Source organism: Hippopotamus amphibius, chromosome 7 (assembly GCF_030028045.1).
Source record: "Hippopotamus amphibius kiboko isolate mHipAmp2 chromosome 7, mHipAmp2.hap2, whole genome shotgun sequence".
NCBI classification, from domain to species: domain Eukaryota; kingdom Metazoa; phylum Chordata; class Mammalia; order Artiodactyla; family Hippopotamidae; genus Hippopotamus; species Hippopotamus amphibius.
In genome coordinates this window covers 33,362,946-33,386,547 of record NC_080192.1, presented here as the reverse complement: position 1 = coordinate 33,386,547, position 23,602 = coordinate 33,362,946, and the positions used below count along the sequence as shown (strand labels likewise).

General features: G+C 33.6%; 1 protein-coding gene across 2 annotated transcripts in view; it reads right to left on the bottom strand.

The window, feature by feature from the left end:
- Positions 1-23,602, bottom strand: part of MGAT4C (MGAT4 family member C) — a 273,940-nt gene that overhangs the window by 29,495 nt on the left and 220,843 nt on the right. For both annotated transcript variants that reach the window (XM_057742028.1, XM_057742029.1), the window contains exon 2: positions 14,424-14,474. The gene's annotated coding sequence lies outside the window, so the exon portion shown is untranslated. The remainder of the gene's footprint in view (positions 1-14,423; positions 14,475-23,602) is intronic.

The following is a 23,602-nucleotide window of genomic DNA, read 5'->3' as shown; positions in this document are numbered from 1 at the left end:
ATGGGTATTTTTCTGGCTTATGGTTCCTTTGACAGCTAAGTATTAAAAGAATACTTTTTCTGTCTTCCTTGTATCCTCAAAAACAATGTCCAGTGAACAAGTTGAAATATCCTAGCAAGAAGCATTAAAGATCATTAGAAATGTTTGCATTTTTCAAAAATTTTCTTTTTACTACATTTTTGTGTTGAAAATCACTAGTTTTCATTTGTTATTCTAATATTTAATATTTAATTAATTACTTAATTCAAATTTTATAGTGTATAGGTTTCCATGAAATTCATATGATGAAAAACATTAACTGAGAATATATGTCATTAGACTACACATTTTAGCTGTTTTCTCTCTGGTTAAGAATTCTGGTTCAATGGAAGCAAGCTTAGTGTCCATCAACAGATGAATGGATAAAGAAGTTGTGGAATATATATACAAGGGAATACTATTTAGTCATAAAATATGAGGAACTTTGGTCATTTGTGACAACAGAGATGGGTATTGAGGGCATTGTGCTGAGTAAAAGAAATCAAACAGAGAAAGACAAATATTGTATCTAAAAACACAAACAAATAAAAACAAAAACAAGACAAAAAGCACTAGCTCATAGAAAAAGGGATCAGATTTATGGTTACCAGAGGCAGGGGGTGGGAGATGGAGAATAAGATAAAAGTGGTTAAAAGGTACAAACTTCCACTTACGGGATTAATAAGTACTAGGGAAGTAACATACAGCATGTTAACTATAGTTAACACTGCTGTATCATATACAGGAAAGCTGTTAAGAGTAATCCTAAAAGTTCTCAAAACAAGGAAAAAGTTTTCTTATTTTGTTTTCTTTTTTTATTGTATATATATATAATATGATGGATGCTAACTAAACTTATAGCTGTAGTCACTTCACAGTATATGTAAGTCAAACCATTATGCTGTACACTGTAAACTTACATAGTGATGTACGTCAATTACAGCAATGTCAAATTGAAAAAAAAACTTAAAATTAAAAAACTGATATTATATTAAAATATTCTGGTTAGTGTAAAATTATCTATTTCAACTATTAGTGAAAAATTTGGAATTTATGTGAATACATGTAACACTGAAACTATGTTAAGTATAACAGTATTTCATGATTCATAAAGCAATTCAGAATCTTTCAGTGCCATGGCCATCATTATAGCTTTTACTATAATTTTTCAGAGGTTTGACTAATTCTAAAATTCACCTCACTTTGCTAAACTCATCTTTGAAATAATAGTTTAGTCTTTAATGCGCTTATTCATTTTTCCTAGAAAAATATACATGTGCAGTAATAACTCAATATAAAATATTGTAGCTACTAATGGCTTATAAATGTAATATTTGATTTTATGCATTATCCATTGACCTAGGATATTTAAATTTTCCAGCCTTTGAAAGCTAGTGTATCTGGTCCAGAAAGCATTAAACACATGCTGTTAAAATTGTTCCATCAACAGCCATCTCTAAAGAATGTCTTGCAATTTTCATCTCTCTTTTCCACACTCCTTTTTAGAGTCTTTCTTAAAACATATACGACCATGTCACTCCCAAGCATGAGACATCCCATGATTCCATTTACCGATGGCACAGAATTCAAATTCTTTTGCAAGTATTTGAAAGTTCCTGTCACCTTCTCTGGCACTAGTAGTTGACAGCATTCCATCTTAACATCATGTACTATGTCTGTTCAAACATTCTCCACTTCCCACCTCAGCAGCTCAAGTGATTCTCCCCTATGAAACATTACTTGATTTTTCCCTCCTTTACGTAGAAGTAGTCAGTACTATCTTTGGATCGTCTGTGCAACTGATGTAACATCCATCATATCACCTTTAACAGTTCATTGCAAAGATTTCTTTACGTGAATTTTTTTTTCTAACTGTGGGCTCCTTCAAGTCAAGGAAACTGTCTTTATATGTACTTTAGTATTTAGAAAAATGTGTACTTCAGTAATGTTCCCCAGCATTTCTGATGGATTATTAATGGATGAATTTACCATTCAAGAATGCAGACAAAAACATCTCAATTAAAATTTAAGAAACTCTTAGTAGAACTTCAAGGAGTATGTTCTAACTACAAGACACTACTTTACTATTCTGTTTGCTATGTTGTATGCAAATGTGTGGGTGGGAGTTTGATCCTGCTGGGAGATTCTAGGGGTTGGGAGTTAAGATCACTACATTAAAACAAAAGCTGTGGTGAAGGAAATAAGAAGGAAAAATCCATATTATAGCTAAAAAATGACCAAAGATTTCTCATTGCACACACCCTCATTTATCTATATTTTCACTTTACATGTAATTATTGTGGTTTGACTATTGTTATACCTTTGATCATTCACACTGGTGTACCAAACACTATATTTTCAATTTTCTAATTATTGTCTGTAGCATTTAACTAGTGATAGTCATATGACTGGCGCTTACAAAAGACCTCTGAAAGACTGAACTAATTAAAGGCAAGAAGTAGTAAAATGCCTGATGCTTTTTAATGGAGAGTGGTGTAAACACTAGAGGCAGATAATATCCAAAATTATATATAACCAGCATATTGAGCTTTCAGTAAGGGCCAGGCTCTGTGCTAAGGATTTTATGTGCTGAAATTCATCTACTCTTCACAACAAACTTGTGAGATAGGCACCATTATTATCTTTGTCATTTTACACATGTGGAAACTAGTTTATTGAGATTAAATGACTTAAAGATATATCACCTGGAAGTGATAAAGGTAAGGACTCAACTCAGAGGAAGTTGATTTCAGAGCCCACAGTCATAGCCACATGCATTCTGTCTATTTGGAACTTGGGATGAGAGTAGTTTTCTGGTTATTCCAGCATAGAATGCCATATAGTAAAAGTTTTATTTTGTACATTTTTGAGATTGAAGATTGATTTAGGAAAGGGCAAATAAGTTAAAATCAGAAAATAGGTTTAATAAATTAGTCCCTAAATGCAGAGACACAGGGAAATCACTCACTCTAAATGGAATCTTGACAATGGATTATTAATGTGGCAACCATTTTACATAAGGATATGCCTTTTGAAATCAAATTATGTGAATGGGAAAATAAGATCTATTAGTTCTGGAAGATTATTTTTATTGGAATAACTAGATGTCGCTATAGTAAGTTTGTAAATATACAGGGGGACCGATCAATTGGATTTAAAAAAATCAAAGTTCCAGTACTAATTGATTTTTTTTCATTTTCAGAGAATTTTAAAGCATTTTAAAAGCAGTTTGAACAATCTAAAGCTTCAGTGTATTATTTTTCCTATGTCCATAGATTTTTTTTTATGAAGTAGTCTCTGCTATATGGTATTTCTTTAAAATCATTAGGCTTTTTTTTGTAATTTAATTTGAAAATGCTCATTGTTATACACATAAAATGTCTCTAAATGTAAGGCATCTTTACATGATACACTCATTTTCAATACAGTCAAATTTTAATATCAGAAGTATATTTCTAGAAAGCAATCTTAGGAATCATACAGTTGAATATTTTTATTTGGATAAGGTTAAGTGAAGAACTACAATGATCTGTTTTTCTGTGTATCCATTCCCTTGTGTGTTGCATCACATTCTTTTCTAATTTTTCATTTATTAATTTATTTGTCACATGGATAAACCAAGAGGATGCAAACATGAATATAATATTTCCCCTCAAAAAGTTTAGAGAGTCTTAATAAAGAATCTTTTAAATTCTAATTAAATATCAAATTATGCTTGGCTTAATACGTATCTCTGTTCAGCAGAGCTAGAAAGGCAGAACACTGCTCCTACCCAAGGGAACCTGTAAATACCACTGGTTAGTCAAACCACTCAAGGTTTGCTACTTGCATCTGAGAGGTGATATAGTCAAATAACAGTAAAGATGGAAAGCAGAAGGGGATTTCCTGGTCTTAATCTTACTGTTAGTCATGGAGTTACAGAGAGTATTTTCTTCAAAATATATATTATTTTCGCCAACAAAATTGTCATGCGCACGTTCAATATGTGTCAGCGTTCTGCTGGGGGTTGCAGGCAGATAGTTGCAAACAAAAGACACAACAAAATTGTTTCTATCCTACTATAGCATACTATCTACAGAAGCCAATTTCCAGAGTCCACCATGTCTACCTAGATGTATAGACATTTGTAACTGGCATGTTCTAAAAAAATCATTTTCTGCCCCTCTCCTCGACTCTGCTTCCACATGTTCTTGGGCCGGCTGTCTTATTTTGGGTAAGGGCAGCACAATGCCTGGGCACTGCCGCCAGAGGGAAAAGTCTCAGCATCCTTCCTAATTTTTCCTCCGTTGCCCTCACTCAGGACACACACTATCCCACATGTAGTAAGTAATCAAGTTCTGTCAATTCTATCTCAGAAATGTCTCTGACATTTTTTTGCTAATTTTTACCATTTTTCCCCTAACTCTCCTGTCCCCTCTAGAATGTAAATCCCTTGAGAGCAAGGACTTTATCTGTTTTATTCACTGCAGCATCCTTAGTTCCTAGAAGAGTTCCTGGCATGCAGTAAGCCCTTAACAAACATTTGTTAAATGATCAAGCTAATTCCTAATTCCAAAATCATAACAACAATTAATATTTTTGGTGGATGACTATCTGCCAGGCACAGTTACTCTCGAATAGATTGACAAGACAAGGTTGATTGGACTCAGAGCCCCATGTTGGTAATTACAGGGTTTTACTTAATTGCCCTACAATTGTATTATGATTTATAAGAAATATACATTTGATCTTTGTTCACAGTTCTAGGCTCAAAGCTCCCCAAACCTTTGGCATTTTCTAAGTGCTGAAAGCTTAAATATGTCTGTTATTTATGCTAATAAGGTGACTTTAGAAATGCGCTAAGGATGGGGGCTGGTTGCCAGAAGAACCAGCCATGTGATTAGAAGGGTGGAAATTTCAGTGCCACCCCCAGACCTCCTGGAAGATGAGAGGAGCTGGAGGTTGAATCACTTGCCAGTGGTCAGTGATTTAATCAATCAAGCCTCTGTAATGAAGCCTTCATAGTAACCCAAAAGGATGCAGTTCAGAAAGCTTCCAGGCTGGTGAATATGCTAGGAGAGTAGCACACCTGGAGAGGGCATGGAAACTCCGTGTCTTCTCCCCACACCTTGCTCTATGTATCTCTTCCATCTGGCTGCTCCTGAGTTAGATCCTTTTTTAATAAACTGGTGATCGACTAAGTAAGATGTTTTTCTGAGTACTGTGAGCCACTTTAGCAAATTAATCAATCCTGGGAAGGGGTCTTGGGAGCCTTTGATTTATAGCCAATCCATTAGAAACACAGGTAACAACCTAGGCTTGTGACTGGCATCTGAAGTGGTGGTGGTGGTGTGGGTTCATCTTAAAATTGGCACATTAACACCTGACTTGAAGAGCTATTTCTTTGACTCCAGGAGATAATAAACTAGAACTTGGTACACACACCCCAAAATGGCTATCAGATCAGTTCTGTATTCCAGCATCATCAGTTGAATAAACTGCTCCCATTCAGTTCACATTTCTATTTCAAAACTTTTAGCAATTGTACCTGTTTGAATTTCAAAATCTAACCATCTGCCAGTCACCAAGTAGATTGTAGATAAATAAATGTTGAATTTATTGACAACTCTGAGATATAATCATATGTAACCAAACTATACTATACTTTCTTAAGCCAAATATAATTTGTGAGGGTTGTTTTTGTTATTTTTTACTGCTAGTAATAAAGGGGTGACTGATTCTGTGCTTACATAAGCTTTTTACACTTTTTACATCAATAGTCCCACACAGTTTTATTTGTTCAACATTAGAATCAAACAATGAATTAAATAGAATGACTCAGATTAGAAAAGGTCTCCAGCCCTACCAGGCCTTGTCATAGTTTAAGGCAAATGTAAATGTCAATGTCAGGTCAGAAATATAGAGTTGAAAAACAGGGTGAGTCATGGGAAAGAAAAGCAGTGCATAGCAAGTTGGAGGGTGGGACTGGATCTGTTATCACATATGAGAAAAGCTATAATGGAAACATTGCTGATCCAGGGTAGATTTTAGTACACTTTGTAAATGGCGTATTTAAACACATACAAACAGCTTTTCAACTACCTGGGCAGAGATCCAGCCTGGTTGAAACTAGTAAAGTCTTCTCTCCGTGTGATAACACAAAATTTCCCTTCTGCTTCCTGTGGCAGTCATCATCTCCTGCTTTGCAAAATGTCAGGAAGGTGGGTCCCAAAAGAAAAGGGGGAGGGGAGGACTTGCTAAACTATTTCTTGGGGATTAGTAATTAACTTATTGTTTTCTTTGGATTCATTTTCTTCAGAGAGGAGGGGCCCACTTACCTAATTTAAAACTATTGCCTACGATATTAGTGATGACACTTTATATTTACATCTAATAAGAAACTTTACAAGATAGCTGTATTGCAATTAGATCCTGGCTTAGAGTTTTCCTTTTTTTCATTGATGAATGTGTGCAACTCATTAACACTAAAAAGAACTGTGAAACTGTAATGGTTACAGAATAGAACAGAATAGAATGTGTCTAGTGGTTAATTTTCATTGCATATAACTGTATTTGGATGGACAGCTTAGAGAAAAAAACATTTAATGATAATAATCAAATTTCTTAATTACAAGTAGCAATTGACTTGGACAGACATTTGTTGTGCCTGTAATCTTATTAAAAGGAGCACTTTGGAAATCCAAGTTTTTTTTTTCTCCTGCATTGGAAATAAATATCATTTTTTCCTGACAACGACTTGTAAAGAAAGGACAGGATGGTGTAAGTCATACAATGTTTTATAGAACAGGCAAAGGAGGTTCAGAGATTAAATAACTTGCTGCATTCACACAACTATTAAATTACAGAATAAAAATCCATACTTAGTTTTGTACATTTTGAAATCCCATGCTAACTGTGAAAATAAAAATTGCTTGCAAATACTTTGTATGAAATCTGTGAGCTATGTATGGTCTGATGTTTGTGTCCTCTTCAGATTCATATGCTGAAAAACCTAATAACCAAGGATGGTATTAGGTGGGGCCCAAGGTGGGACCTTTGGGAGGTGATTAGGTGATGAGAGTGGAACCCTTATGAATAGGATTAGAGCCCTTATAAATGAGGCTTCCTGAGAGCTAGCTTGTTCCCTCCTCCATGTGAGGATATGACCAGACCAGAAGTTTGCAGCTCTAAAAAGGACCCTCACCCACTCATGCTGGCATGCTGATCTTGGACTTCAGCCTCCAGAACTGTGAGAAAGAAATGTCTGCTGCTGATAAGCGATCCCTGTGGTAGTTTGTTACAGCAGCTTGCACAGGCTTAGATACTGTGTCTACAGACTGATACTGAAGTTGAAATTAGTATGACTGTGGAATAGAAAAGAATATAGTCTAAGCTAGAGATCCTCACTTGACTATGCATTTATGAGAGGAGGCTTGTAATGTGTCTTGATATTGGTGAATTTGACTACCTGTACATAGTATACATAGGAAGAAGCACATTAAATGTATAAGTTCACTCCCCTATATCAATGATCAAAAAACACCTGTTGAGAAATCTATTATGCACAAAGCATTGAGTTTTTTTTAAGAAGGTTAAAGAGGAAAGACTAAAAACTGCATAGCTGCAATACATATTTATGCACTGCTTTCTAATAGAATATTAGATATATAGTAATCTGGAAGAAAATATTTATAATTTACTCAGTGGTTCAAACTATACTTTATTTTATATTAAAATAGTGTTAAAATGACCTAAAAGTCAAACTGTTAATCATAGGATATTCAAGCTAAAAAGAAATGTGAAAATCATTAGTCCAACCACAAATTTATAAAGAAGGAAAAAAAAAGTCAATGCTAGAGAGTCCAAGTGACTGATGTAACTTATCGATAGGACAAAGGCTCGGCTGAGGTTTCTAGACTCTCAATGCAATACATTTGAAAAGATTCAAAAATGCCTTTAGAGTCTAAAATCATAGTGTCTTGTGGCGCCCTGAATTCAAAGTCCCCAAAGAACATAAAACATGTATAATCAAATATGGGAGAAGTAGAGCTTTCATGCCACGTTTAAGATTGATATTCTGTTTGAAATTGGATTCACCAATTTTAGTGGATCTCCCCACATTGTAAAGGACTGTGCTTTTTCTATTGAGAACAAAATGTAATCTATTTGGGTTTAGGCATCATGTATGAAATAATACACGCATCTTAAGCCCTGGAATCAAATTCCGTTTGCTGAGTAAGATGTTGACACATGGGAACTAATAACTGTGTGAATAACAGATTTACATCCCCCATTTCATCTCAGGTTCACAGTGGGGTATACCAAGTGAAATGGTAGGTAAAACTGCCTAATGCAAATTTATATAAATTGTTATATCTGTTCCTCTCCCATTCTCTCTGGTTTTGCTTGCCTTTTACAGTTTTATTTATTTGAGTTAAATTTGTTTAGCATGTTCCTACACTTTAATGCATGAGAGCAAAAAATTCAATAAATTTTAAAAGAGAGAGCAAGACTAGATTATGAATGTGTATGATATTAATATCCATGCATAAATATCAATATGAATTAACATCAATAACAAAGCAATATATCAATTGGAACTAGGCCTAAAAAATGGGAATTTCATGACAACATCTGCAACGTTCCAATGATGTAGGTGTCACAAAAATAGCCAGGTGAGAGAGATTCAAGGTTCTAACAGAATTGTCTTGGTCAATGCAATGTGTGAAGAAGGAAAAATTTCAAATAAATACCTAGATTTCTTTTAAAATTTGAGTGTATAATAATAATGGGGTTTCTTTCCCATATTGCAATGACTGGCTGGGCCTAAGTATTGGCTAATGTTATTTAGATGGAGAAGACTTTTTCCAGTTTCATACAATCTCCCCACCTCCAATTACTTATTATTTTACTGCTGAAGTGCATTACTCACTTATATTACCTATATGATTCTAGACAGTTGAGTATGTAACATCTGATCCAGAGGAAAGAGAACCCAAGCTGTAAAAGGTTTTGGTACTTTTGTTCCTAATGGTATGGTTATTCTTGAGGTGGAGATATATGCAACGTACACACTTTAAGCATTTTCCACCCTGTTAGAAAAGGAAAAAACAAAAACCCAAAAATCTTGTCATTAGATGTGACTCTCTTAGCTTGATTTCATTAGGTCCTTACTCATCTGACTTTATATTTTATATTTTGATAATTAGAGAAGAACATCCTGGTCTTTATTATATTTGCTTATAAGGAAAAAATGTATTCAAATGATATTTTTTGGCTACTTCTGGTCTCTGTGAAAGTGAATTTTGATGATATATCCATAGTATTACACAGTATCATTTGAATATAATAAGATATTTTGCTGATTATGCATACATGTATTTCCAACTCAAATAATATTTATATTTCTTATTGTAAATTCAAAAATTGTCAAAGATTTATCCATTTCAATGTCTTATGTATTTTATTTAGTGTGATACCATCTATCAGGACCTGGTTATATCTGAAGCCCTGCTTGTGGGTAAGCATTTACAATGTAGGATCAAACAAATGAATTTTAAACGATAGCACTATTCCTTCTAAATATGTCCTTACAAATTCCTACAGCACATATGACAGAGTCAAATCTATTGAAAATGAGGCAAAGAATTATTTACCTTTTTTTTGGGGGGGTGGTATCTAGGATGCTACGGCTAATTGACAAAATGCCCCAAATTCTTCCTTGTATGTACCCCTTTTCAATATGACTGTAACTTCTCTCATTGAGAGGTGGAGCCTGTTTTCCACACATGAATGTAGGTTGACTCTTCTATACATTCAGCCAAAAGAATGCTGTAGAATTAATAGTGTGCAATTCAAAGCCTAGAACTCAAGAGGCCTTTCATGCTTCAACTCTCCTTCCTGGAACACTCACTGCCATGGGAACAGGCTAGGCTAGCTTGCTAGAGGTACAAAGGCCATCATCCCAACCAAGGCCATCTTAGAGCAGCCAGCTTCCAGACAACCCAGTAGCTGAGTGCCAACAGCTGAGTAAGCCAACGGAGCTCAGTCAAGCCCAGCCCAGAGTGGCAGAATTGTCCAGGTGATCTCTAGACTCAGAAGGAAAGTACAGTGCTGTTTGAAGCCACTAAGTCAGCAATTTTCAAAGTGTCATCTAAGGTTACCTGGGATCTCCACCACCTTTTTCTGGGGAACTGCAAAGTCAAAACTACTTTGCTAATTATATTGACTTTATTTGTCTTTTAATCCTCATTCTGTCAAGAGTATAAGTGGTTTTCCAAAGTCTTCACAATGTTTGCTATCAAAACAGAGTGAATACAGTAGCAGAAATGAGAACCCAATAGTCTCCTATTGAGCCACACATTAAAGAGATCAGCAAAATTAAACCCAGTGCTACCCTTCTCACTAAATTTTGCTTTGCTTAGAAAATGCAGCTATTTTTCATTAAAATATGTTATTTATAAGAAGTAGGTTTATTGTTAATGTTAAAGGAAATCACAAATATCTTAAAATTTATATTTTAGTTTCTAATACAGTAAATATCAATGTAGAATGCACATAAACAAACCTCTTTGGAGTCCTCAATAATTTTTAAGAAAGGGTTCTGAGAACAAAAAGTCTGAAAACCACTACACTTTTCTTATTTATTTAGCATTTCTACATTATGAGAATAGCAGTTGGTTCCTCAAGTAAAAATCACTATGCTTCATCCCTCATGACATAATTCCCCTAGCACACTGTGCGATCCTAAAGCCTTAGGATCCATAGACCATGTATTTTCATTTCTAGAGTAATGTTGAGTCATTTTCAGTCTTATCGTTTCATATTTTAAAAATGGGTCTTATTCCCTTTCTAAAACACATGCAGATCAATATCAATCTATCTAATTTGTAAGCAAATATTTACTTGCTGATTTTATACAAAGCAATAATTTCCATGGAATATAGAAATACAGAGGCTGAGAATTTTAACTAAGAGAGCAACCGTTCAAGGTTTTCTCAAATGTAGCTTGAGGTTGAAGGTTGAAGAATCCCAATGGAGATAATGATCCACTTGGGGAGGTTTAAGTTGCTTATAAATTTTATTCTACGGAGATCAAAACTAAGGATTTTGAACTGGAAATGCTTCACTACACTAACGTTATGTGAAGAAATGAAATAAAAAGTGAGAGATGACTACTCAATTCCTGAGAAGTCCATACTTATCAAAAATGACAGATGGGTAATATGGGATCACATATCTGCTGTGATGAAAAAATTACAGAGCTAAAAGTTTCTGTGGGCTAATACTGCATACTGCAATGCACAACAGCTCACTAAAATATCTCATGTGAAGCCAGACAATACAACTGTATTTAAATAAAATAACTTCTTTTGCTTAGTACTTTGTTATTAACTCTTTGATTTAGCTGTAGGTAGTTGGAGTAGTGGAAATGCAGGAAGTAGAAATTGTAATTAAAGAGCCCTACCCATCAACACATTGGAAGGAAAAATGAACCACATACAGAACAAATATTTGAGATGACACAAATTACTGTGAATTTTAATTGCTACTAGACACTGGAAAAATAAAAAATAAAACAGCTTATGAAAATGAACTCTGTACTGATGGACTGAAATTTATGTTTGAAAATCTCTCCTCTCTCTCAAAAACAGCTTGTTACAAGCTGAATGTTTTTGTACTGGTATTTTCATATTATTTTTAAAAACTCCAGAAAAATAGCATGTGTTTTACTTTAAAGTAAAAAATAATAATGGATTTTATATTAAAAAACACAGCACATGGACATTTTAATACTATTTTCTACAGATAAATCTGGCTGATTTAAACCAGTGTGAAAGTGCCAGCCTCCAAAGGAAGTAAACAGAAATTTTTTAAATGTTTACGCTGGAAAATGTCAATAGCTGCTTTATATACACATCTTTCACATGAGTTAAGAGAAGAAAAAACGTGTGTACGTGTCCTCTCCAATTTTAGCCACCTTTTACAACTACAGTATGGGTAACTTCATTAGAGAGCCTGCATGGGCATTTTATGAATTGCCCTCTTAGTTAAATAGTAAGCATTAATTGTAATTACAAGAATCTCAAAAGCTATAAAATTAATATCATGTGTTTTGGGAGTCTAAAAGGTTAGAAGAGGAACCCAAATTATGTGTTTTTGTTTTCTTCAAAAGCAGAATCAGACAAAGACTATACTCCTTTTCACTGTTGACAGGGCTTACTATTGTAGTTTAGTAATAATATTAATGCAATAAAGTCCTTGCTTCAGGGAAGAGAAAGAAGTAATGGAACCATGTCAGAATTATGAAGGAAAAGGTTGGAGACTTGTAGAGGTAGAAAATTAGTTTGAATTAAAGTTTTAGCAGAGATCAGCTATTTAAGTTGAGTCAAAAGAGAAGAATATTACTGTTTGCACCATCTGCAAAATATAAAGAATTAAGTATTAGCATTTTTAATAGACTCTAAACACTTCATTTTCTGTTTCAAGCCAGTATGTTGGTTCTATATAGCCTGAGTAAATTCCTGATGAAAAGATGAAAACAATTCAATAAAATTTTGTATACAAATATGTGTGTACTTTTTAACAATCTTAGATCTGACATGAAAGAAGGAAATCTGCAAAGACTAATATCAAAGTAAAAGCAGGAAGTATCACCAAAGCCAGCTTTCAACATGAGTACTTCTACAGATCCTTGGAAAGCTTGAGCTTCCCTTTTAACTGCTTCATGAAGATAAAGTGAAAACTATAACAGAAGATTTCTTCCATAAAGTGAAAAAGAAATTTCATGGGGAAAAAGGATCTAAAAGGCAATATACAGTCTTGTCCTTAGTGCTGGTTAGAGGAAAAAAAAAAAAAAGAATTCATATTAACAAGTTGGTCCTCATCACAGACCTGAAATCTACATCCATGCTGTTTGAAAGCATTTAGTTTAAAAACAAAGCAGTTAGTTTAAAAACGATCCTGGGTTAATAGTGCCCCTGAGTGATTGGTAGAGGCAAATACTTTAAAAATGGAACTCCAAGTCTGTCCTTGAAGAATTTTCATCAATAACATTCCAAATGTGTGAGATTATAGTCAAAACCAAAATACACAAGGAAAATAGAATTTCACAAGTAAGAACAAGAAAGAAGTGGAAGTGCAATGAGAATCATGATAATTAACATAGAAGCTCAACTGAAAATAAGAACAAGAAAAAGAGAGTATTAAATTTGTAAAACACTCAAGTGGAATTTTGTATCAAAAATAATAAAAAGTAAAAGAATAAAGAGATTTATTTAAAAGAAATCATAAATACAGATCAAATCAGTGAATGAGATATAGACTCAAAGAATATATTAAGAAAATTGAAATAAAGTTTATTTTTTATTTAAAAGATAAAGAAAAATGGAAGAAGTCACACTAAAGGAGATAATGACCAAGCAGTTCCAGAACTGCTGAAAGACATCTATCCTTGGATTCAGGAAGGCCAACAAATCTAAGGTGGGATATGTAAAAATTATACATGTCATAACCAACTTCAGAACACCAAAGAGCAAAAGAAGATTTTTAAAATAGCATTTTACCACAGCAAATTACCTATGCAGGTACAGCAACGAGACAGACAGTTGACTTCGCATTAATAAATGGAATCCAGAAAACAACAAAATAAAATCTTCAGTGGTGTCAGAAAAATCCTTGATGATATAGACTGACAGTTCAGAGAAATTATTTTTCAAGGACAAGAGCAAAATACAAATACTTTTAGACAAAGAAAACTGAGAAATCTTCACTAAAGGAAAGTCTAAAAAATATACTTCAAGTAAATAGATAAGGTGGAAGGTCTAAGAAGAAGTAATAGTGAAAAAATAGTGGTAAATATGTGAGTAAATCTAATATAATATTAATTTATAATACAATAATAACAATATCTAATTCTTGGAATAATAGAGCAAAAATACCCACAGCATTGATAAAAAAAAATCTGATGGCTCATGGTAATTAAAATAATCTAATATACTTGTATTTTAGGAGGAAGTTAAAGGTATTATCATGCCTGTATGTGTGTGTGTGTGTGTGTGTGTGCGTGCGTGTATTCATTTGCTCTAGGAGATATCTTAATTGTATTAGTTGTAATAGCATATTTTATTTTTGTTTTATGATTTGTTTTTTTCTTTTAGCATCAATAAAATTTCCAAGTTTTAATAAAAATATGGTTACATGCTTTGATAAACTCAGAAGTTTCCAATAAACATCCTCTAGAGCTTACAGTGAAAGTAGTACTGTTGAACAAATAGAATGTATGTATATAAAACTAATGAGCAAATACCCTCAAATTAGGCATGCATAACTACCCTAAGACAATTTGACATATAGAATATCTTTGATAATATATCAAAAAATGTATAGCCCCTCAAAATTCCCCTGTGAATGACACCCAATCTCACCTTAAGAAAGAAGTTGTCCACAATCTGTCCTGTGCAGAAAATGTTGATACACTGGAAAAAAGAAAGTCTAATATTATTAATACAATACTCTTGTTTATTATTTATAAAAGTAAAATAAAAAATATTCTAGATAATTTCTTATTCCCATGCAATTATATTTATATTTACTAGTTTTCTAGATAGAAAATATAGAATAAACAATTTAAATATAAATTTATTTAATATATATCTCACAGAACATTTATTTATATTGTTATTCAGTAAAAGTAGTCAAATTAAATGTTTGAAGTATATATTATGTAATATAAAGATATACACATATTTTTTTAACATTATCATTGGTTTTATTTGTGCTAATAAATAAATTAGGCATATTGTATAATATTTCACATAAGCACAGAATTATTTGCCCTGAGAAAGTAACTGCAGTCCGTGTTACCTAGCTTCACATCACCTAAAAAGTACATGGCCTAGTTTGTTCCATGTTTATCCCTGTTATTGATTTTTCCACCATATATAAAGGCTTAAAACATTCAAGAGATTGTTTCTATTACATTATAAATTCATTGCTGGAACACAGTTTGCTACTGAATGTCTGCCAAATTTTGTTAACAAGGGTATTCAGAAGAAAACTGTGCAGCTATAACACAATGAATACATGAAGAAAAGTCTCTAATAATGTATTTAAAGTCATGCGCTTATTCTTTAAGCTTAGACAGTTTGAGGAATAAATACATTGTTATTTTGCATTATTTTTCTACTCTAAGCTTAAAAGTACTATTTATATTTTTAAATATTTAGTGTTTCTCTGGGCTATTTGGCTATCTCTGAGAAATCAATAATGTTATTTTCTGAAGTTTGATGTTATATAAAGATCTATTGTTTTACACAATGGTTAATTGCAAAAATTCATATGCTCTTGAGGCACAGATATCTCTACCTCTCCAGACCTCTCCATCAGCTTTTTTTTTTAAATCTCTGCTTAAATGCATTGTGGTTAGCTGCTGTGGTTAAAAACCTTCACTAGGATTTCTGTATTTTTCTTTTTCTTTCTTTCTCTCTTTTTTTTCTTTTGCAGCTTCCAGAAATAGCAAGAACAGTTGCAATAGGAGATTGATATTTTGAAAAGGTAGTAGTCATTTTAGAATTTTCATTTCAAATAAGTTCATTTCTCAATATGGAGCTATTATTATTACAGCTAGTGGGTTATATCTCATCATGGAGAGGGTGGCACCTACAATTTTTAGAGTGAGGCAGAAAGGAGGTAGGATTTAAGTAGGGCTAGCTGTAGATTCCAAAAAATTTGGTATGCAGAATGCTGTACTAACAACGAGTTAATTCTATGCAAGCTTTGCTACTTGGCTACAGCAGGGCATTTGGGCTATGGAATTTGTTTTGAAACTTATGAACGGAGTGTATTGATAAAGGGGTTCCAGACACTAGAAGTGGTGTTCAGATGCTCAGGCAACCATGAATAAGCTATTGGTTTCAAGGCTATAATAATATCCTTCAAGACCAGATGTCTTGTAATGGACCAAAGTCTTCAGTCTTTTCACTTACTAGTGATATGACCTTAAACATACTTCAAGATATGTTTTAACAAAAGATCTGATTTTTTACAGTGTGTTGGTGACTTTTCTCAAAGGCTGATTAACAAAGTGGGATCTGCTGATTTGTTCTTGTATGCATATTACCAACTGGACACTTAAACACACATTGTAAACACAGGTTTATATGGACTGCACTTGGATTTTGTATAATTGTGCATATATACTGAAGAAAAGTATCATAGGGCTGTACCTGAGAAGAGATGCATGAAACAAGATATTCAATTAAGTAAAGGCAATTAAGCAAAAATAAATTTCTCTGATTGTATACTTTCAACAAACATTTTTTGATATAAAAACAAATTTATTATAAGAATTTATTCTGTTTAGCGAAATAAAGTGTATGAATGAAAAAGGATGTTTTATTTTTCAAGATATTAATATTTCACATGTTAAATAGCATTTTCAACATGTCAAATTCTAATAGATATGATTTAGTTGTATTTACTCTCATTTTTGGTGATTATCTTCCTTTTGAGGCATTACTATGAATGATGGTTACTTTAATATACTTCTGTTCTTTGACATGATTACACAAATGTGAATCATGCTACAGATAATTATGGTAGCATAAAAAATTAAGGAATTTAAAAAATAACTGGTTAAAATTATTTTATTATTTAAAAAAATTGCCAATATTTAAGCTTTAAATATTCAAATATTTAATATTATATATACCTAAATTTATACTATATAAATTTATAAATATATATATTTATAAATACATACTACTCAGATTGCTATAAAAAGAGAATGATAAATTTCTATGATCCTTAGATTTTATAAATGTAAACATTGTTTCTGTATAAAATGAAAATATATGTTGAAAAAGATCTCAGAGTAATGGTAATTGATAAGTATTCTACAAAGAAATAGTAAACCTAAAAATAATTATACATTTTTCATGGTTATGGAAGGATTGTCAAGATAATAAATCTCAGCAAGTGAAAAATATCTGTAACAATTACTTTCTGAAGAATACAGATATATATTTGAATACACATTCAATAGATCCCTAATTTTTTGATAAATGAATTGCTTCAATCACATAAATATCAGCTATTATTATATCGTATGTTAAATTAAATAATAAGAAATGTGTACTTTCTGTATTATTCTCAAGCAATTTCCTTCATGAGCCCATGAGCAGCTTCAAGAATCAAATCGACCACACTGCATCACTCAGTGAAATTTACAGCAGATAAGCAACACAAACATGAGAGAAAATGGAAGACAGAAAAATTACCTTTCTCAAAAAAATCTATGCTCATCTGAATCTTAAATCATGTATTCTTTTCCCTTCATATCATTCTTGATGGAAATCTTATAGAGAAAAAAAATGAGTTAAACTGACTGTACTTCACTGCCAAGAGAAACCTATGGTCAGGGATATATCTAATTCCCAAAGCTTTCATCATTAATATTTTATGAGTCTCACTGATCTGTCTTATCTAGAAGAAAAGTTTATCTTTCATTTGTGCAAACACTACCTGCTGAGTAATAGATTTCATCTCTGTAAGTTGAGTGGTGAAATGCAAACGGCAGCAAAGGCAAGAAGAGGCAAATTGTTCTTTTACTGGAGCTTGGCTGCACTTTACTGGAGTTGCAGAGTCAGCCAAGCAAAGTGAAATATCCTTGGGGAACTAGGAAGTGTCAGTTCCGTTCTAACATACTTTGGCTTACACATGTTACTGCTCACATGTTTAAGCTGATTTGTAAATGAGATGATTAGCTACAGTGACTTTTTTTAACTTAAATATTTACAAGTAAGTTTGGTGCCTACAATGTTGGAAAATCACTAACCCAACCTTAAAAATGTTCTTCATTGTAGATGACATGATGAAAAGGCAAATTAATAATCTTCAAGCACTGCAAACTGAAAAGGTAGGATGTTTGGCCCCTTGGTTGAGCATGGCTTGCCTTAGAGGAGCTAAGGAGGCTGTTTAAGTAGGCTAAGATGCCAGCTAAGTAGACTCATCTGTGACACTGGAGCTGAGTATTTCCTGGGCAGTATTCATCCACAGAAAAATGAAATAGAGGAAGAGGGTCAAGGACCCCCCTTCACAGTCAAAAAGACATTGAGTGTCCATTTATTAGGTCCACTTGAGACAGGCTGGGACCTGGGACCCTTTGCTGCAGTGCTGCAGTCCTTGCATCTAGACATACCTCTCCTTGAGCAACAAAATACAAAGAAACTATATGGGACTAAAAATAACTTGGTGCATGCCAGCACCTGGGGCAAATTCTGCACAAAAGATACAAAGAGACCAACCCCCCCCACCCCCAAAACCCAACTTCTACTTCTGAAGAGCTAGTAGCAAAAACAGTGTACTGAGCATGCCCCCTGCACTCAACACCACCAGAAGGGTGAGCAAACTACTAAGCTGCCCTCCAGCTTGACCCCTGGACACACCCCTACCTTCACCCATATATGGAACCAGCTCGACCTCCCTCAGGGAGTGAGCCAGCAAGGTAACCTATTACTGTTCTCACTGCCCCCTGATGCAGCAGGGGCCTTGACAAAGCCTTGCCTAAATTTCTTGTCTGGCCTCTAGTCAATTTCTGTTGATTGGGGAAACCCAGGTTGGTGTCACACCTAGACCACACATGCATCTAGATGCACAGGAAGTACAGTGTGATTCCCACATATGATTGAAAAGATAAATGTATTCAGTGTAAAATCAGAAAAAAAAAAATCTGGTTTCAAATGAGTATTTTCCTTTGCTAAAGAATATAGAATTCAAAACTGTATGAAAAAATTTTTTCTTTTCTTCAGAGCTATCTCAATTTTTAATTGTATATTAACTGGTTTAATTATTTAACATCTTTCTAATCTCTTAGAACCTAAATCAGACCTGTTTATTTTGGTGCAGAATTGCATCCCCAGAGTCTTATACACCATTGGCTAACAGTAGGGGTGCTCAACCAGTTTTTGGTAAAAAATGTGCATATTTAAAAATGTTCATTAGTGTCTACTAGCATGTTCTATATAATAATAATGTTTGTGGTAAGAGTGATGATTTATTCAAACTACGGCTACTGATCATAAATTTACATAAAGCACTGTGTTAGAAATGGGGTGATACTAGAATGTCTAAACTTAATTTCTGGGCCTCAAAGAGTTGACCATCTAATTGAGAGAATAAGCATATGTGTAGAGATTGTACAAAATATGAAATATTAAGTGACAAGAGAACATATTAGTTGTAATCGTACATAAGTATTAGACAAACAAATGAAAGAGCATCTTGATAAAGAGAACTACAGGAGTAAATACATTGGAGCCAAAGGAATGTAAATCACAAATCATATATTATGTTGCTAAGAATGATATAGCTTAGAATGACTGACAAGAGAACACTACCCTTGTTTATAAGAACCATCTAAACCCAGTTCTTTCATTGATTTGTCTATTTAATTTTTGTAGTAGAAACACACACAATTCCCATGAACTGAAAGGATCCACGTGTGACACTCACTAATATAACATTACCAGAACTACAAAAGTGAGTCAAAAATTATCTGCACTCAGATTATATTAAAACTTCTGTTGGCCACACTGTCTTATCAGCTCATTTTGTTCAAGGCTACTGTCTCCCCAGTTACTGCTGTGCAGCTGTGAACATGTTATATCAGTTCATTTGCAACTGCAGTGTGAGCAAAAATGGATGCCCCACTTGTGATTTGCATGAAAGAAGAGCAGCGTGCAGTGATTCTTTTTTTGTGGTCTGAGGGTATGTACGTCCACACACGTCTGCACACAGTGTTGACACTCTGCAAAAACTTTGTTTTGAGGTGTTAAAGCATCCTAGCTATAGTCCTGATCTTGCTCCATTGGACTTTCACCTGTTTGGTCCCCTGAAAGCAGCCCTACGAGGATGAAGATTCACTTCTGATGAAGAAGTGAAGACAGTGGAGCATTAATGGCTCACAGCTCAGCCTAAAACAATTTTTAATGAGGGACTATGAAAGCTTGTTGACAGATGAACAAAGTTTATTGAAAAGCAAGGAGATTATGTCAAAAAATGATGTATTTGTCTTTTCCAAAAGTTAATTAAAATAAATTCTACAGCCAGAGTGAAGATAATTTTTGACTCACCCTCATATATGAGTGTTTCTTTTCTCACACTCCAGCTGGCTGCTGAATGCTTTCAAACTTTTTAAAAATTTGCCAATCTAAAATGTGTGGGGGTAGAGAGGGAGTGGCCTTGTTTTCATTTGATCTTTACTTGGGATTTATCTATCTTTTCATATCTTTGTTCTTTCTTCTTTAAATGTCAGTCCTTTTCTCATTCCTCCTTCTCCAATTTGTTTGCCTAACTCCTGGGCATCATCACCCAGGCTAGACAAGTGGAGTGAAGTAGACAGTTATTTTTAGAGAAAAGTAGCCATTTGTGGATATTTCCTACTAAGCAAAACAGTTGCTAGCTGTTGCCCATCCATGGGTTTTCTATACTAGTCACTAATAATTAGTTTCAACAAATATTTTCTTTTTCTTTAAAATTATCTCAGACATACTTCTGGATAATTTTAATTAATTCAGAACTCATTTAAGCCTTTGTTTTGGCAATAACTCACTAGCTAAATTATTCTATATCTATTCTTAAATTTGATGTCAATTTGTGAAAACCATTATTTTAGCCAAAAAAGTATACAGTATGTGAAATGAGTAATCTATTTAAAACAATAATATAAAAATTAAAAGTTAAATAAGAAAATACAACATGCTAAGATGGGGGAAAATTTTCAGATTTCCTTGATTTTAAAATTGAAGTAGTTTTCTTTAAAGCTGATATCAAAATAAATTTATATCATTTCATTAAAAAATAGAATGTCCTATAAAGACGATGTGGTACATATATACAATGGAATATTACTCAGTCATAAAAGAGAATGGAATAATGCCATTCACATCAACATGGATGGACCTAGAAATTATCATACTAAGTGAAATAAATCAGGCAAAGACAAATATCCTATGATATCCCTTGTATGTGGAATCTAAAAAAAAAAAATGATACAAATGAACTTATTTACAAAACAAAAGCAGACCACAGACATGAAAAACAAACTTATAACCCAGCAACCCCACTACTGGGCATATACCCAGTGAAAACCATAATCCAAAAAGAAACATGTACCACAATGTTCATTGCAGCACTATTTAACAATAGCCAGGACATGGAAGCAACCTAAATGCCCATCAACAGATGAATGGATAAAGAAGACATGGCACATATATACAATGGAATATTACTCAGCCAGAAAAAGGAATGAAATTGAGTTATTTGTAGTCAGGTGGATGGATCTAGAGACTGTCATACAGAGCGAAGTAAGCCAGAAAGAGAAAAACAAATACTATGCTAACTCACATATATGGAACCTAAAAAAATGTTAGTGATAAACCCAGTGACAGGGCAGGAATAAAGATGCAGATGTAGAGAACGGACTTGAGGACATGGGGTGGGGAGGTGCGAAGGGGAAGCTGGGACGAAGTAAGAGAATAGCACTGACATATATATACTACCAAATGTAAAAAAGATACCTAGTGGGAAGTTGCTGCATAACACAGGGAGATCAGCTCAATGATGGGTGATGACTTAGAGGGATGGGATAGGGAGGGTGGGCGGGAGTCATGGGAGGGAGGGGATATGAGGATATATGTATGAATACAGCTGATTACTTTGGTGTACAGCAAAAACTGGCACAACACTGTAAAGCAATTGTATTCCAATAAAGAGCTTAAAAAACAAAACAAAACAAAAAACAGAAAAAAAACCAAACTTATGGTTACTAGAAGGGAAACATGGGGGGGAGGGATAAATTAGGAATTTGGGATTAACACTTACCTGCTACTATATATTTATAAAGTAGATAATCAACAAGGACCTACTGTATAGCACAGGGAACTCTACTCAATATTCTGTAATAACCTATATGGGAAAAGAATCTGAACAAGAATGGATATATGTGTATGTATAACTGAATCACTTGCTATACACCTGAAACTAACACAACATTGTAAATCAACTAGACTCCAATATAAAATAAAAATTAATTTAAAAAAAATAGAATGTCCTTTATATTCCCTAAACCTTGAAAATTCTCTAAATTTGCTAATTTCATAACGTATTTCTGAAACTATGTAAACTCTTTGCTCATATCTATGAATATTATTTGATGGCCTTTGTAAAGCTATAACCCACTGCTAATTCCCACATTCTTCTCTTCTTTTATTCAAAACATCAATTATCTGGATTTAGTTTTTAAACTTCTTCACCTTTTTTCCTTTATCATCTCTATCATTTACACTAACACATGGCTTTTTTTAGGGTTACATTTTACATAACAGAATTTTTTTGTTGTTTGCTTACTGATTCCTTTTTATTGTTTTTTTAATCATTTCACAATAACTACATCTTCTTCAAAGACTAGTGGAACTTTTTTAAAAGTTAAGTTGAAGTATAAAAACTGGTGGTTTGGCTGGGTATATTTTCCTAGTGACGCCTTTTTGTGTATCAGCCTTAAGGCCTTTAAAATGTGCATAAAAAGTCACTACTTGATGTGGACTTTCACAGTCTTTCAATTACTACTGAAAAAATAGGAATGTTAAATTCACAAATTCCAAAGAATAATCATATAGTGAAGCTCAGGAGAAGGGCAGTGAGTTCATTGGTGAATCTGGGTTGGAGGACTGGGGAATAACGTCTGTTTACTCTTTTGTGACACAACAACACATAACAATGACATTGGGGAAAAGTTGTGGACTGAGACTTTTGGGAACTCTCTTCTCCCAAGCATTCAGACTCCAAGTAATGTGCCTGTTTGCACAGCAGCTACCCTTTTGGCTTTTCAACATATCCCTATATAAATGGTGTCTATTATCTCTTCCAGCCAATTAGATTAGTGAATCAGATAACTCTGCTGCCAAAATGATGTCCTAAAATGCAAATCTGGTCAGACCACTCTAGACTTTGATCCCTTTATTGTTTTCTCATTGTCTGGTTAAATAAATTTCTTAACCATATATTGTATTCCCACCAAGCATCTTATGCCTCAACCACAGTAGCCTACCTGCCATTTTTCAAACACATTTCGTAGGAACTTTCAAGCTTCAGTGTTTTTGAACATATATTCCATTTTCCTAGACAAACCCTGATCAAATGTCACTTCTTTTAGAAGGTTTGTAATTTCTGCAGCAATGTTGGTGATCCTCTTCATGAGACTGTATTTAGAGGATGAACTACATCTTACTGCAGTCTTTCTGTGAATGTCTGTATCTTCCCACTGTTGTAAAGTCAAGGACAGAAATTATACCATGTCATTTTTGGTTTGGAATATAATAGATGTTCAATAATGGCTAAATGACTAATATAATGAATTTATATGACATTTTCCCAATAATTGGAGCTTTTCAGGGAAAATAACACAAGATTTCTCTAGCAGACAGAATTTTGAATTCTATGCACTGCTATTTGAGGAAGTATTTTTGATTTGGTAGTTCTTTCTGGACCTCATAAATAATAGATTATCATAGATTTACTTAAATTTAAGGGGTTTAAAATCTGATTT